We start from the raw sequence: 18222 nt of genomic DNA on the forward strand, positions 1-18222 counted from the left end.
TCTGAGTGTGAAAAATGAGACAGAGCCCGTGTTTAGTACTTAATTAGTTGTGTGAACTTGGACAAGTTATATAGCTTTTAATGTCAGAGTTTTTAAGTTATTTTTTAATTGACAAACATTTATCTTCTGTGCCTCCCTCCCCCCCCACCCACACACATTGAAAGTGCAAAAAGAAAAACAAAACCCTTGTCACAAATATATATAGTTAAGCAAAACAAATTTACCCTTTGACCATGTCCAAAAAAAGTATGTCTCATTCTACATCTTGAGTCTACCACCTCTCTATCAGGAAGTAGGCAGCATCCTTCATCATGAGTATTATGGAATTCTGGTTAGTCTTTGCATTGATCAAAGTTATTAAATCTTTCAAAGCTATTGATTGATCCTCTCAAATGTTATTATTGTTTAAATAGTCCTCTTAGTTCTTTCTATTTTGTTCTGCATCAGTTCATGCAAACCTTCCCAGGTTTCTGTATCAACAATGCAGTATTCATAATGCCTACAGTGACTATAAATATGCTGATATGGTTATTAATCACAAAATGTAACAGGCTCTCTACATGGGGGACATAGCTAAACATTTATTCAAAGTCCAGAAAATTTAGTCCCAAAACCAGAAAGTCCAAGCCATCACAGTAGCCACTGAGTTGGCACATGTAGTTAATTCAGTAAACACCCACATTCTCAAGCCTTTGAAACAGAACACGCTACCTCAGGCAAAGATCCTCCTCTCCTCACTCATAATAACTGCTCAGCCTCAATGCAGCTCACTTCCAGCAGCTCCAGCCCCACCACAGTTCTCATCCAGGCATTCCTCAGCAGGAGTCCTTAGCAGAAGTTCTGGCTAGCTCAAAAAAAAAAAATGAGTTCATGCTGCCACTGATGCCACCGCTTCCAGTCACTGAGCTGCCTCCAGCCAGGTTCCTACTTGGCTCCAGCTTCTTCCTGCTCCACCCCTTCCTGTTACATCAACAAGTTCAAGGGGCATGGAACATCTTCAAATCCCATTACCATGACAGTTTCTTGGAAATTGTTCCTTTTGTCATCCATTATAGCACAACCAATATAAGTTCCAAATGGATATATGACAGATATAAAAGGTCACATCATGAACAAATTAGATGAGCAAGGAAGAATTTAACTTTCAAATTTACAAAGCATTTGTGACCAAACTAGGGATAAAGAGAATAACAGAAGATAAAAATGAACAATTTCGATTGCAGAAAGTTTTCGAGTTTTCAAATGTCTTTTTTTCTTTTCTGGAATAGGAAGGATGGAAAGGGAGTCTTTTGCAGGCTAAATAACTGCAGTTTTGTTAAACGATCCTCACACTGCATGGTGTCCAGTCCTCTTATCAACCTAGTTACTCTCTTCTCTAAGATTAAGAAGAATAGCAATAATAATTGATGTTTGTATAGTGCTTTGAGGTTTACAAAGCACTTTACAGATATTATCTCATTTGAGTTGCACAACCCTCCCCCCCCCCAGTGAGGGAGGTAATGTCCATATTTTATAGATGAGGAAAGAGAGACACTTATTACTAGGCTGTTTTGAGGAAACCACTTCATAAGTTATAATGCCATAGGGATATGTTACCTATAGTGACTCTTATCCCAGTCACAACAGCTCCTCACCCACTATGGTCATTTTCCAATTTTCATGTTTCAGATTCTGTAGAGAGTTTGGCAAAATGACCTCAGGCAATCCCACTTACTAGATGGCACAAGAAGAGCAGCAATAATTCATTTGGGGAATCTACACCAGGAAAAGGACTTAGAACCACAGATTTAAACTAAAAAGGACCTCACAAGCCATCTAATCATTCTATAGATAAGGACTTGCCCAAAGTCATAGAGTAGCAAAGTAGCCATTTAAGCCTCAGACTATGCCAATAATGAATTTACCATTTATTAAGTGCCAAGTACTAAACTAAGAGCTTTATAATATTTCATTTAATCATCATACCAACATTGGGAGGTAGGTGCTATTATTATCCCCATTTTACAGTTAAGGAAACTCAGACAGTCAGAAATGAAGTGATTTTTGCCCAGGGTCACACAGCGAAGTTTGTGTCTGAAGCTGGAGTTGAACTCATGTCTTCCTGACTCCAGGCCCAGTGCTCTATCTGCTGTGACACCTCATTGTCAGTGAGGATGGGCAGTGGCAAGATAGTGGGGTCAGGCTTCCTAGAGTGACCTCACTCTGGAAGATTCATATCCCTGGGGCCCAGCTCCAGACCTCAATATGTGTTTTGCATCCCAACCACTCCTGGCAATGTATTGATCAATGACATGAACCTTAGCGGATGGATTTGGAAATGAAAACAGGAGAGAGTTAGGAATTAGGGGCAGGGCTTCAGATGAAACAGAGATTCTCACTTGAAGTGAGAAATTACTAAAGCAGTTTGGGTTAGTGGACTCTTCTGTATCTAAAAACCATAAATTCTATGTATATTGCACTTTAAGGTTTATAGGGTGCCTTCCTTGTTACAATTTTATGAATTAAATAACTGGTTCCAAGGCTTCTGTTTCTCCCCCTGCAGGTTCCCCCAATTCCTCTCAGCCACCACTATTTTTAAAAAGTAAAAATAAACCACCCAATGTAATGGGAAGACTGGCACTGTTTTTAGTGGAACATAATGAAGTGACACCTGATTTTTATGAGAAAATTTATAACAGGAGCAAAAGCAGAACTACAAACATTGAGAGTACATTATAGACTGAATTAGTGACACCCAGTAGAGGTGTTTAGACTCCACTTTAGGGACCACTGATTGCTTTAAGCTCCATGAAGAGGTTTAGTCCCTTTGAATCACTAGTCCAAAGCTCTGCTTCTTAGGACTTCCATCATCCCAGATTCATGAGCTCATAGAAACAGAATGAGAAGGAAGCAAAGATATTGACTAATACCATCTGCACCTGAATGGAAATCTCCTCTGCCACATCCTAGGCAAGTAGTTCACCACATTCCATTTGAAAACTTCAATGAAAGAGTTGTTTCAGACAGCAATTTGAGGAAACATCCCCCCCCCCTTTTTATCAAGCTGAACTCTGCCTTTCTGCAGTTTCCACCCATTGCTCCTTCTTCATCTGGGGCCACGAAGACTAAGTCTGATCAATCCTTCCCAATGTATCCCTTCACATTCTTGAAGACAGCTCTCATGGCTCCTTTAAGTCTTACCCCTCTGCAGTTTTAAAAACTAGTCAATATTGCACAGTCCTCAGTCCCCTCACTACCCAGGTCACCCTCCTCTTTAAATTCTCCAACTTATCAATGTCCTGAAACTGTGCTACCCAGAAATGAATGTTAAGATGCAATGTTTGGTCAGATCAGGACAAAGTATGACAGGACTACCACCTTCCTTGTTCTGGGCACTGTGCCTCTCTTAATGCAGCTTAAAAGCACATTTGATTTTTGGCTGCCATCCTCTGTGCTCTGAGTTCCAAGGCCTCTTCCCATCTGTCCTGCCTACCTTAAGTATAATACCTATATAAATAACCATAATAAACACAATTACATGAGAAATGCTTCAGAGAGGTACAAAATAAAGGCTTGTAAAAAGGTCCAAGGTGGGGTGGGAGTAGGGTGGGGAGGAGGGGAGATGGAGACCATTACTGACAGGGGGGTCAAGGCACTGGCATTTGAATTTGGTCTTATTTGGATAGATGGATGGTTAAGAATTCCATCCCCCCTAGATTTCTTTATCCATTCTGCCAAGACCTTCCTTATATACTTCTCATTCAGAAAGCCTTCCAAAGCTACACAGGGGTGGGTGAAATATAATCTCTTACCACTCACAAATCACCATTTGGCTATCACTTTTCCCTAGGACACTAATAGATAGATAGATTCCATAGACAGTGCTTTAACATTTGCAAAGTGCTTTCCCCACAACCCATTGAGTCAAGAAATGCAGATATTATACTCATTTTCTAGATGAAGAAATTGGGGGTTTGAGAGTTTAAATGACTTACCCATAATACACAATGATACCTGATAAGTGCATTAGAGATGTGTTTGATTCAAATGAAATATTTGTAAAGGGCTCTGCATAGTGCCTGGAACTGAATAGGCACTGTATAAATGTTTATTTCCTTCCTCCCCCTCTCCTTGATTCAAACAATACTAGCACATGTCTGAGTCAAGATCTGAACCCAGGTCTCCTGATTCTAAGCGATTCTTTCTGCCACCATGCCATGCCACATCATTCTATCATATGGGAAAATGGAAAATAAGATCAGAAAAACAAGAAGTAAAAATAAAGCTTAAAATATACACGAGTCTGTGCAGATATTTGCATATGGGATCTATGGACTACATTACTTTATTATATCAGTTGAATGAGAACTGAGCCTACCCTGTATATATCTTTTTATCCCCTCTCACTGAAACTTAGCAAACTTTAAACAGTTAAAAATGACTCACTAAAAGTTAGTCAGATGTGGAGGCAGGAGATATGTGGAGGGAATCATAAGGGCAGCCCACATTCCCAAACCAATTAAGAGTTTATAAAGCACCTTCTTCACAAGAGTCCTTTTAAATAAAATACCATAACTAGTGTCTGCATTTGACAGATGAGGAAACTGAGGTTAGTCAAACAAACAGTCATTGCATGCCTGCTAAATGTAAGGCACTATGCTGACATCTGGGGATACAAATCCAAAAGGGAAGATAGTCCCTGCCCTCAGGAAACTTATGATTTAATGAAGATGAAAAGTTGTGGTGGAGGGGGAGATCCCCAGCACCCAGTAAATGATGGAGAAGTCCAAAGCGGTGCAGCCAGGTGGGGAATGAAGAAATGGCTAGCCCTAAATGAAGGTTGTGGGAGGAGTTCTCTGTTCTGGCCTCTAATTAGGGGGGCCCTAGCAGTAGAGTTATGACTTGCTAAGGGTATAAAGTGTCAGGGTTAAAATGTATTCTTTTACTTGTCTGTCTTTCTTTTCATTTCTGCTTACTGCCTCCCTAAAGAAAACTCATTTATATAACACTTTTAGGTTTACAAAACACTTTTCACATAACAATCCTATGATGTACATAATATAAGTATAATTATCTCTATTTATAAATGAGGAAATTGAGGCTGAGAGAGCTTAAATGGCTTCTCTATAATCACAGCAAGTAGTAGGCATCAAAGCTAGGATTCAGAGGCTAACCTAACTCCAATTTAGCTTTTTTGCCATTTTACCACACTGTGACAATGTGATCATGAAATAGGACTAAATACACAAAGGGAAATTAAGGTCATATTGGAAGTATAGTGTTGTGTCTTAAAGGGGTGATGCAGAGTCCCAGGACTGACAATGAAAAGGGGAATCTCATTTTGACACACAGTTGTTTCAGTCATGTCTGACTCTTTGTGATGACATTTGGGGTTTCCTTGGTGAAGATATTGGAATGGTTTGCCATGTCCTTCTCCAGCCCATTTTATGATGAGGAAACTGAGGTAAACAGTCTTAAGTGGCTTGCTCAGGGTCATATGGGTAGTAAGTGTCTGAGGCTGGATTTGAACTCAGGAGAATGAGGCTTCCTGATTCCAGGCCTCAGTCTCTATTCACTTTGACACCTAGCTGTCTGAAAAGGGTAGTATAGAAGCCTAAAATCATCACTTGGAATTGGGAGATGGTCCAGGTTAGAATAAAATGGGGAGGTAGAAAATGAATATGAGTGAATGTAGATTGCAGGTGAGAGGAGGAAGGAATTCTAAGCCAAAAGATAATTCACCCTGCCATGAAATCGGCTAAAGCAGGAGTTCTTAATCTGGGGACCACGAACTAGCTTTTTTTTAGGAAAATTATATTTTTACAATCATAATTCAAGCAGTAGTCCTTTGTATTTTATTTCATGAATTTAAAAACATTCTGAAAATGGGTCCATAGCCTTCACCTGAATGCCAGAGCAATCTAATCTCTCTCTCTCTTCCTTTCTCTCTCTCTCTCTCTGTCTCTCTCTCTTGTCTCTGTCTCTATCCCCTTCTCTCTGCCTCTCTTTGTCTCTCCCCTCCTCCCCGTGTCTCTGTGTGTGTCTCTCTCTCTGCATCTCTCCTCCCTCTCTTTCTGTCTCTCTCTTGTCTCTCTCTGTCTCTGTTTCTGTCTCTGTCTCTCTGTCTCTGTCTTGTCTCTCTTTCTCTGTCTCTGTCTGTCTGTCTCTCTCTTACACACACACACACACACACACACACACACACACACCATTAAGAATTCCTGGACTGAGGTGAGAACAGTAAAACTATTACTTTGGGCAAATCACATCTCCTCGTTGTACCTCAGTGTCCTCATTTCTAGAAGGAGGATGTTGGACTTTTGATGATCTAGATGCTAAGCTCCCTCTTGGCTGTGACATTCTAAGAGTCTATAACAAGACTGAGCAGAAAGGATATTCAGGAATAGAGGGAGACATTGCTGAATGGATGGTTGCATGTAGTAGGATATAACTGCTGGGGACAGTTGTGGAGGGCAAGGAGTGGGAGGAACAGTTGGAGCTTAGGATAGGGCTAAGAAGTAGTGGCAGCTGAGGGGGGCTAGATCATGATCTAGATTCTGTGTCACAGACCTATTTGGCTGTCTAGTGAATCAACCCCTTCTCAGAATAGTGTTTTTTAAATGCACAAAATAAAATACATAGTATTACAAAGGAAACCCATTGAAATATAGTTGTTAAAATATGTGGAAATATATTTATCAAAATATTTTTTTCAAATCAAGTTAATTGATTCCAAGTTAAGAAACTCCTGAACTGGATTATGAAGAGGGGATTAGTCCTCAGAAATAAGGGCCTATAAGACTGGCAGCAAGTTGCTATGATAAGGAATGATATGAGGGTGGAGATATAGGTTATTAAAGAATAAGGTGAAGGCAGACTGAGAAGGGTATTGTTTGTGTATATCTATTTGTCATAGGAAGTGGAGTGAACTCTGAGCTAAGGAGGATGAGAGCACACCTGCTGTCATTCAAGGGAACTCCATATACTATAGTGAGCACAATGGAAACTATTGCCTTTTCTGCAATGAGTCTCACTAGTTCATTTGGATTACCCAGAGCAAATGTGTAATTCCAGGTTGGTTTGCCCCCTCAGCTGCCAAGTATGTATCTAGGCCACCTCTCTGCACCATCCCTGGGTGTGTACTCAGGGAATGAAAACTCATCTCAATATTAGCCTAAGCAAAACATAATTAGGGAGAAAAATCTCTAAGGGGAGGGGAAGAAATCATACAACACATTCTCAAAACAAATAAAACTGATTTGGGATTATCTGCTATTTGTCTTATTCTTGACACTGTTCCTTTCCATGGGTTGTAAATTGCAGAAAAAAAAATCACCTGGGCTGTCTTAACTAAACTTTGCATCTCCCTCATCACTTAACAGAGTGCTCTGAGCACTGTGGATACAAGATATATTTTACATATGCATGCATGAATGCATTAATTAGTTAAGGTTTGTGATTTCCCTGGGAATGCCTACCTTGGGCTTGGGGCTGAGCTAGGGCCATAGTTGGGTGTACTTCTAGAAGAGTCCTGGCCAAGGAAACCACAGCAACCAAGTCTTGATCTCCTGCCTCCACTCGCCTCCTAAGACTTTAGTCTTTTGTCTAATCCAATCCTCCCAGGACTCCTCTCTGCCTTTCCTAAACCAGAATGTCTCCTTGTCTAAGAAGCCTGCATCTCTTTCTTTGCTGAGAGGTGGCTGCTCAGTGATCCTTGCCTCAAAGCCTGAGAAAACAACCTTGTTCACAGCTCTGAGCCAAAGGGAGCAGCAGAGTGGCCATCTGTCCTCATTCTTCATTTGCTATTCATGGTTCTCAAGATCACAAACATAGTTAAGTAAGAACACTTGATCATTACCACTCTGTGAGCTGTCTTAGACATTTGACTTCTTTTCCTGAAGTTCACTGTCATTCAGACACTTTCTAGGCACTTTCACAAGGACATGTGGCCACCATCATCATCTTCCCAGGTTACTGCATCTTCACTCCCAAATAAGTCCCACAGAAGTTATCCGGATTTCAAGTAAAAATTTCTGTGACCTCAGCAATAAAAAGAACCATGATGGGACAAACAGACTCCTGACTACCATGGAGAGCTCTCTAAGGGAGAAGGCAAAATAATGTGTACCCCCACTGTTATCAGGAGTCCAATAATGCTAGTAAGCCTTTTGTGGTTTTAGAGTGCAGATCACCCATGGCATACTGCCACCTCCACTTCTTGGATGTTTCCGAAGTTGGGGGTTTCTGGATGTAAGGCTTGGAAATGTGGGGTTTGAGGCAGGGAATCTAGGCAGATACACGGTATCTTCCTTAATTCCACTTTCTATGACTCTATAGCTAGAGACAGGACTAGAGAGAGGCAAGATAAGCAGCTGCTTAGGATATACAACATGCCAGGGTCTAAGGGATCCTTTTAAATTATACTTTTTATAAAGATGAATTGAATTTAATTCAACAACTATTTAAGGGTCAACAATGTATAAAGCACTGTGTTAAAGATTAGGAATACAAAAACAAAAATGGGATAATGCCTGCCTTTAAGGAACTTAGATAATACTGGGATAGAGATGAACAGGAAGTAGGAATGGAATACAACATGGACACATCTAAGTACAAACTATACAATGGGCAATACAAAGTAATTTCAAGAAGAGAACATTAGAAACTGAGGTGATCAGCAAAGGTCTCATGGCACCTAAGCTGTTTTTTTTTTTTTAAGCAATTGGGGTTAAGTAACTTGCTCAAGGTTACACAGCCAGTTATTTTTGTGTGGGTGCAGAGCATCTGAGGCCAGAACTGATCCCAGGTCTCCTGATGCTGGGGCCAGCACTCTTACTCACTGCGCCACCTGGCTGCCCCTTCACCCTGTTTTAAAGAAACTAGGAATTCCAAGAAGTGAAGATAAAGGGGAGATGCATTCCCCATGTCCAGTACAGCCTGTGCAAAGGATTAAAATACAAGGTCATTTGAATATGGAGAGAGGGGTTCAGGGAAGGTGTAAGAAAGAAAATGAAGTGCTATTTTTAAGCCAGAAAATTCCACTCTTGATGGCCCACAGGAATTTATTTTGGAGTAAACACTGATTGGGCAAATCATTTTCTACCTCTGACCCTTTGTCTTCCGAAGGAAGGAAGGAAGGAAAAAAGGAAGGGAGGATGGAAGAAAAAGAGGAAGGGAAGAAGGGAGAAAGGAACAAAATAAATATTTACTAATCATCTACTATGTGCTATACCCTGTTCATTTTATAAATATTATCTCATTTGAGATAAGGAGATTGTGTTAGGTGATCTCTAAGTTCTTGCTGACTTGTGATGCACAGGGGCAACAAACTTGTCTGGGACCCAACGTGCTCCCAGTCACCCATGAAGTACATAGTGGGTACCTTTAAAAGACTTCAAGATGTTTTTTCCTTCCACAAAGTGGGAAAAATTCAACCAGGTCCAAAAATAAAATGAAGTGAAAAGTATTTAGAATTGTCTTCAAGAACTTCCTAACTGGAAAGATGAGATTATGTTGGATTCAGGGACTGGTATGGAAGGATAATAGGGCATCTCAGTTCCTGGGGATTTTTTCCAAGGAAAGTAAACCAGCCTTACCAGTGAATATAGACATCCTCTCCTCCCCTCCCCACCCTCCCTGCTTCCTACCCATGGCCAGAACATAAAAGAAACCTAACTGTGGGCCATGAAGAATTTTAGTCAAAATGGAAAATATATCTCATAACCTTGCTTGAGAATACTACACATTCTCCCTCAAACCCCTAGGAGAACTCCAAATTACAAAAACATTTTATGGAAAGGCTCTGGAGATTCTTTTGGTAAATAAAGCTCACAAAATAATACAAAAAAAAAAAACTTCTGCTTCCTTGGAGTGAGTTACATCTAGGCAGACATATAGCGTGGAAACAGCTAACAGCTAGAAGAGAAAGCCTTTGTTAAGCCTTAAGGTGATAGGTAAATAAATGTGAATCATTATTATTCTTATTAGGCAGAATAGGTCAACAGAAAACCTAACCAGGAAGCAATTCTCTGGATCTGGGAACCAATTGTCCAGGTCCTCTCTTCTTCCTGCTTCCCACTTTTTGATGATTCTATTACTTCTTAGCACCTAGCCCACATGGACTGCCACAGGGGACTAAGACAGATTAAATCTATCATTTTGCTTTTAAAAGTTCTGAGGGAAAGTAAGCTGAGGAGATGGTGAAAATTACTAGATAAAATGAGGCTTGAGAATTATCTGTGGATTTCAATTCTCTTTGGCCTAGGATCCCAGATAACTGGGGAGCTAGCTGAAGCATATTAATCAGATGCAACAGCTGAGAAAGTTCCTGCACAAATTTTGCCCTAATCCACCCCTCAGACCTAAGAGACTTTCAGTACTGGAGCAGATACGAGCTTACCCAAGATCTAATTAGAAGGTACCCACCTCTCTCTGACCTTCAGCAGTGGGGGGGCCTCTGACAGTCTTCTCATTTTCATTCAGTTGCTTTAATGAGAGAGCTGGAACAGAACATGATGCTCAGGTACATGGGGAAGAATAAAAATTCACAGACTTAGTTGTTAAATAGACTCTTTCTGTATCCCTTCCCCTTTTCACCCCCTCAAAAAAAAAAAAAAAACCAGGCACGCAGATTATTTTTCCCTTGAAGCAGTGTCCTTAAGGAAGAGTTGAACCAATGATATGACAGACTTGCTATCAAACTCCAAGATTGCTGCTGTTACAAATCAAGGAATCTCAAAACTCTTATAGACAGTGCAACTGGACTGAAGGAAACTAATTAACATGAGTAAAATTTCAAAAGAGAAGAAAAACAGAGAAACTTCAAGAGAGAACATGGTGGGGTTCCCACAGGGGGTTCCAAGTTATTCTGGAAGAGCTCAAGGGGTCATATTATTCCAAAAGAATCTCAAGAATCTCATTTCAATCGTTTCTGGAATGACTCAGAATCCCCTGAAGATGAGGACCCCACAATGGGCTTTCAGGGATCTCCCAGTCTTTGGGATCAGACTAGACCCGACTCCATGATCTTCTTTAGTCCATATCCACACCGGTAGAAACCCCCCAAGCTTCTCCCAGCACAGGTCCATGGCACCAGTGTGAACATCTTGTCTTACACAGTCTACCCTATCCAGAGCACTCAGTGAGAGAGATGCTAACTTTCCCCCAGCTGCTGGAGAAAGGACTTGTGTCTTCTCATATTACCTGGGTTCAACCAAGGTGGAGGTCAATTCCTGGTGGGATCGACTCCTTTACAACCTAATTGGCCGGAAGCAGTGATATGCAAGGCAGTGCGGCAGGGAGAGAGCCAAATTATCCCAAAATAGAAACCCAAGAAATATCCTGATCTGACAACATTCCAACATGCCTGAGTGAAGGTGAATAAGAAAGCAAAAGAAAAAGGGAAAATTTGAAAGTAAGATGAGTGAAATAGTGAGAACAGGATCTTTTTTTTTTTAATGGAGAATCTGGGCAAACCACATATAAGATTAGATCCTTGTGACCTATATTATAAATAAGATAGATCATAACTTGTTTCTCATGAAAGATACATAAGCATTGGTCCAAGACCTCTAGTTACTGAGAGGCAGACTCAGCTAATCTACTCACCTAATTTGCAGCCTGTGATTGACTATTTTGCCCTGGTTTATTCTACTAACAGGAAAAGCAGTGATTCCTATTCATCTTGTTCTTTCAAGGAAGTGGAATTTTGGCAAAATGTTCTGAGCCCCAAGGATCACAAAAGAACAGCTTAACAAAAGGGATGAGAAAAAAAATAATTTAAACTGCCTTCTCCCCATTTTGAATCCCCACATCCACTAAAAATGGAAACAAAAGTAAGATGGGGAGCACTGGACATTTCTCCGGTGGTCTCTAAGACAATTTTATTTATTCTTTTTTTTCTCACTTTCAGAGGTAGGAGGAGGGAGCAGTAATGGCTCCAGAGGCTCTAGAAACTGCCTGGTGGTCTGGTATCATGGGGATTTGTAAAGCTCACTTTGTGGAGGTCGTCCGTCCCAGCTGGATCTCAACCCTGAGACAAAGGATTCAAAGGCAATGCCAAGCAGACCAAGCAGCCTATAAATGAGTCCCCAAACAATGCATGTTGGTGGGGGGGAAAGGCTGGAGAGCAGAGAAAGGATGGAGAAGGAAGGGAGAACAAAGGGAGAAGGGGGTTTTTTCTCTCTCTCCAACCCCTCTAGGGAGAGATAAATATAATTATCATCCTGGTGTGACAGCACATAAAATAAAAGAGATACCAGTAGGCGACCATCTCTGCCGGGACTCGAACCCGGAACCTCTGGATTAGAAGTCCAGCGCGCTCGTCCATTGCGCCACAGAGACCTCACCACACATACAGCATCAGCACCAGAACTGAAAAAGCACATACCTTCTGCATCACCGAGCCATCTCAGCATCCTGCGCTCTGAGCAGGGGACAGGGACAGCTGGAAAATCCGGAGCAGGGATCCACAAGCCGGCTCCATCAAAGCCTCTCTCAACACAGCAGGTCCCTGGGTCTGTAAGGGATGGGAAGGATCTGAGGGTAATCTTTTTTTCTTTGACTCAGCATCCCTAATGGAGAAAGAACTGGAGCCTCTCTTTTCCCCTCCATCCCCAAGGAAGGATACAGAGAGGGTCTCTCCATTCTTATGCTAATTAAGCATTCCAACTCCAGCCCTAACAGTGAAAGCGGGAAAACAGAAGCCATGTCTATCTCCATCCTCACTCTATCTCGCTCTAGCCCAATCGAGCTCTGTTCAGAAAAAGGCTAAGCAAAGCTTGGGAGCTTGGAAATACTGATCCCAGAGACAAAGGGGCTGCCTCAGTACAGAGGCTGAGTGAGGGGCAGCAAAGATCAGCATGGAAATCTGGATTCTGAGCAGCAGAGAGGTCACTGGTCCAGACTTGATTCCAAGCCCTGTGTTTGTCTAGCAAGGAAAAGTCACCTCCTTTCCTGAGCAGTGGGAGCGGAAAAGGCGGGGGCCAGATTAATGAAATGCAGATGGGAGGTGCTAGGGAGACCTCTCAGAATCTAAGAAGGGGAAAGATCTGACAGGACAAGATAACCAGACCCCTCCCTTAGGGACACAACTAGGGATGAGAATAGGAAATTTCCGACATTTGAGCCAATGCTCCTCTGTGTCCCAAAGCAACCATAATCTGCACAGGACCTACCTTGTCTTCCACATACTCTCTCCTAGTTTATACCATGCCCCCTTCTAGGATAAAATTACAGAGTCACCCATGGAATAGGGTATTTCCTATTTTTGAGGATATTTCCAGGGCTAGAAGGACTATTGCAAGATCATCTTGAATCATCTTTTGACTTTTGGTGAAACCTTGCCTTATCCAGTCCAGACGGAGTTCTACTACATGTAAAGAAGACTACTTCACAATTTTCTTGGTTATTATTTCCAATACTAAGTTACCCTCATGTTTAGTAAGTCCCTTCTTGTGTGAAACTTAAATCACTGCTGCTTCAGTTTAAACTGATTTCACAGAATTACAAAATTACAGAATGTGAGTGTGCCAGAAGGAACCTTTAGAGATGTTAGTCTAAATCTCTCACTGTATAGATAAGAAAACTGAGGCCTAGAGAGATGAAATCACTGTTCTAACTTAACAGAAAAACCAGAACTATAATCCTGACCTCCTGATTCCCAAAATAATGTTCTTCCCACCATACCATGCAATCTCCCCTTAATCTGAAAATAGCCAATTGCTAAAATGATGCATCTGACTCAAAGGTTTTTATTCAAGTGTCTATACACCTACTACACACAGATTAGATGAAATAAAAGGACAGAGACCAGACTGTGTCTATTCTCTGTTTTACTGAGGTTTGCCTATGCCCTTATACTCCACTAGAGCCTAGAGCACACTAGCCCTGGGACACCTATCAAGAGATTCAAGTCATACTCAGAAGAGAGCTGCCAGCTTTCAGAGATCAGATGATAGTAAAGTATATCTTTCTGTCTTTCTCTATCTCTCTCAATGTCCACCCCAGACCTAGACCTCCTCATCCTGGATACCTCTAGAAACCAACCCAGTCCCTGGGAATATTAATCCAGTGATCTCTGAGGCTCTTGCCCTAGGGTCCATCTATTTTAACTGTTGATCAGGTAACTACAAAGTAGCCCAATTAGCCTACTATGTATCTACTATGAGAACATGCTTCACCTTCAGGTGCTGTCCCAGTCTTCCATCTAAACCATCTAGTCATCTGCCTGCTGCCACTCATACACCACCCATGCCCTACTACCTCTTGCTCTAAGAATCTATTCACTGCTTACTGCACCTCTTTACGTATTGCTCTTCTATCAAAATGTCAGTTCCTTAAAGGGCAGAGCCTGTATCTCCTTTAGGATTAGTATACCTACTACTTACCACAACATCTGGCACAGTGTTCTGTAGGACAGATAGGTGGCTCAGTGGATAGAGCATCTGGCTTAGAATCAGAAAGACTCATCTTCCTGAGTTCAAATCCAGCTTCAGATACTTACTAGCTATATATCCCGGGATGAGTCACTTAGCACTGTTTGCCTGAATTTACTCATTTGTAAAATGAGATAGAGAAGGAAATAGCAAACCACTCCAATGTTTGCCAAGAAAACTCCAAATGGGATCCCAAAGAGTCAGACATGACTAAATAACAACAAAACATGCTTGATAAATACTTTCTCATTTGTTGAAGAGGAGAGTTGACTATTGGAATAGAGATAATAGTAAAAGAACACATTTACATAGCACTTATCACTTACAAAACACCTCATGCATGTTATCTCCTTTGAACCTTATGACAGCTTTTATTGACTATTAGGAATATTAGCATTATTAATATTACTTTAAAGATGAGAAAACCAAGACTAAAAGTGGTGATAGGATCATAAACGTCGATCTAAAAAGGGCTTTATTGATCATCTAGTCTAATCCTTTCCTTTCAGATGAAAAAAATGAGAACCAAAAGAATGAAAGAATTTGTCCAATGCAGTAAAGTAGATAAGAGTGTTGGGCCTGGAATAAGGAAGACCTTAGTTCAAATCTGGCCTCAGACACTCACTCACTATATGTTGCTAGGCAAGTCACTTAACCTCTTGACCTTAGTTTCTTTTTTCTTTTTTTTCCTTTTATTTTTGCATGTTGGAGGGGGGAGGGGAGGGCAATTGGGGTTAAATGACTTGCCCAAGGTCACATGGCTAGTTTTTTGTGTTGTGTCTGAGGCCAGATTTGAACTCAGATCCTCCTGACTCCAGGGCTGGTGCTCTATTCCCTGCACCACCCAGCCACCCTTGACCTTAGTTTCATCATCTGTAAAATGGGGATAATGATAAAGAACCTAACTTGAAAGGTTGCTGTGAGGATCAAATGAAATAACATTTATAAAGTGCCTAGCAGAGTAACAGACACATTTTTGTTTTTTGTTGTTTAGTCATTTCTCGCTTGTGACCTCTTTGGGGGAAGTCTTCTTGGGAAAGATATTGGAGTGATTTGCCGCTTTCTTCTCCAGTTCATTTTACAGATAAGGAAACAGAGTTAAATGACTTTCCCAGGGTCACACAGCTAAGTGTCTGAAGCCAGACTTGAACTAAAGAAGAAAAATCTTTCTGACTCCAGGCCAGGCACTCTATCCACTGCGCCACCTTGCTGCCACAGCCTGGCACATGGCAGACATTAGAAAAATGCTTATTTCCTCCCTCCCCCAGTGTCACACTGATAGTAATAAATAGAAATGCAATTAAAACTCGAGTTTTAGAACACCTTATTTATGCATGTTCCACCATGTTATGCAGTTCCTCTCAGTTAGGCACCTCATTTCTTCTCACCTGGATTATAATAATGCCATCCTAACTGGGGGATTTTCTGTTTTTAATATATGCCTACACATAGAAGGCATAGTGGATAAAGTGCCAGGTCTGGAGTTAGAAAGACTCATCTTTCTGAGTTCGAATCTGGCCTCAGACATTATTATTAGCTATGTGATGCTGGGCAAGTCAATTAACCCCGTTTGCCTCAGTTCCTCTTCTTTAGAATGAGCTAGAGAAAGAAATGGCAAACCACTCCAGTTTCTTTGCCAAGGAAATGCCAAAAGAGGTCACAAAGAGTCAGATACAATTGAAACAACTGATATACTAATCCCTTACATACTGACCTGTGTCCTTTCTGAGTGGTAACCCTAGGAGCCTATTTCAGGCTGATGGTATTCTCTTTTAGAATAAGATGAGAAAGGCAGCCTGGTATAGTAAATGGGCTGCTGGACCTAGAATCAGGAAGACTGGCTCAAAGCTCATCTCAGGCTTAACTTAGAAAGACTATGTAAATTTCTGAATGAAAGAAGAAATCACTGGGTCTCTATGATAGCAACACCAAATTCAGTTCCCTTCTGGGAGGAGTTGATAGTTTTATTTTTGTTTTTTTTCCTGAATGTTTATGTTTATGGGACCTTGTAAGTACTTTATGCCCTCCACACTTTTTTGTAGTGAAATAAAAGCTCCCCCTATACCTGATATGCATTCAGTACCTTGAGTGCTTCTATGAATGCTGGTGGATTGCTTTCACCCACACTTGGGGTAAGTTAAACATGAGTTATATGAATGCAGCAGGAGATTTTCTTGGAGTAACTCCAAGTGGGTACAACAAGCAGAAGAGAAGAAAAAAATGACTCTGTCCAAGTTAGCCCTGAGAATAGTATTTGTCCATGTGAACCCAGAATCTTGGGTGAGAATGGGATATCCTGTGCCATAGATTATATTTATATATCAAGTTTACAATGTGCTTTCTTCATAAAAATTCATTAAGGCTATTGGTGGGTATATTTTATCTGAATGATGAGAAAAATACCTTAGAAATAGTAAATTATTTGTCCAGAGTCACAGAACTTAAGAAAATACAGATTCAAACTCAATTCTTTCTAGACTCAAAATCCAACAATCTTTCCATTGTAACACTACCTCTCACAATCCAAACTTCTGTGGGAATGTTTTACCTTTTAAATGACATACAAATACCATCAATAGATAAGTAATTTTACTATGGTAACACTGCTGTTAACTGAAGGTCATTTTTGGTGAATTAATTTCACCTCCTCCTTCCTTTCTAAAAAATCCAAATTGGATTAATCCTCTTAATGTTTCTCATTTTGTCTTCTGAGAAAACAACAATAACAATAGAGTCATTAATCGCATTAGTTAATCAACAAATTTGATATATCTTAATAAACTTGAGATATAGTTGTCAAAAATGAACATGCCCAGAAGCGGTGATTTCATAGGAGCATAGATTTAAAGTTGCAAGGGACCTTAGAGACCATAGAACCCAATCTCCTCATTTTATATATGAAACAGTTATGGTTCAGAGAAGTTAGGTGCTGTGTCCAGGATCTAATTCTACAATGAGGACTTACTGGAGGGTAAAGCAGAGCCTGGCCAAAGCCCACCACATCTCTCAGGGTTTGTAGTACCACTTTGTGGTTTAGACCAATGGCTTCAAACATAAATAGAAACAGAGGCCACTAACCCATACATAAGTATCCTTATGGCTGCATATTGATTTAGTTTTAAAATGTGATGTCATCTATGTTTTATTGTTTTATTATTTTGTTAAATATTTCCCAATTATATTTTAACCTGATTCCAGTGGCCTCTGGGAGTGTCATTTTCACACCTCTAGTTACACTATATCTGCAAAGTAAATACACTTGGAGAAACAACCATTTTTTCCCCATCACACCTGACCTGTCCAAATAACTCACTAGCTATGCTTGTCAAATAGACTACTGGGCAGAAATTACATATGTGCTCTTCCTGTTTCTCCAAAGACCAAGCAGAATCAGGGAATACCTTCTCTTTCTGGATGCCCCAAATGCCCCCAAATCTGGAAACTCTTACACTTGGGGTTACTCATAAAGCAGCTCTTAAAGTTAATGCTTCTCAGGAAATCTTTTTTTTTGGGGGGGGTGAGTCAGTGGGGCTAAGTGACTTGCCCAGGATCACACAACTAGTAAATGTCAAGTATCTGAGGGTGGATTTGAACTCAGGTCCTCCTGACCCCAGGGCTGGTACTGTATCTACTGTGTCACCTAGCTGCACCCACGAAATCTTTCTCTGGCTAAAAACCTAAATTCTGGAATCATATCCTGTAGAGAATTCAAAATCTTCCCTCTTCTACAAATAAGTTGGAATTCACATGTAATTCTATGAACTACTTTTCAAGCCATGTGCAAATACATGTCTACAATATGTTTAAA

General features: G+C 40.7%; 1 non-coding gene across 1 annotated transcript; it reads right to left on the bottom strand.

Moving 5' to 3' along the window:
- Positions 1-12247: 12247 nt before the first annotated feature.
- TRNAR-UCU (transfer RNA arginine (anticodon UCU)) lies at positions 12248-12321 on the bottom strand. The gene has a single exon. It is a non-coding gene; the product is annotated as a tRNA-Arg (tRNA).
- Between the last annotated feature and the right edge of the window lie 5901 nt (positions 12322-18222).

The sequence above is a fragment of the Petaurus breviceps genome, unplaced genomic scaffold (genome assembly GCF_028583685.1).
Source record: "Petaurus breviceps papuanus isolate PSGF00001 unplaced genomic scaffold, PetGlider_PUasm1.0 90510, whole genome shotgun sequence".
Classification (NCBI taxonomy): Eukaryota; Metazoa; Chordata; class Mammalia; order Diprotodontia; family Petauridae; genus Petaurus; species Petaurus breviceps.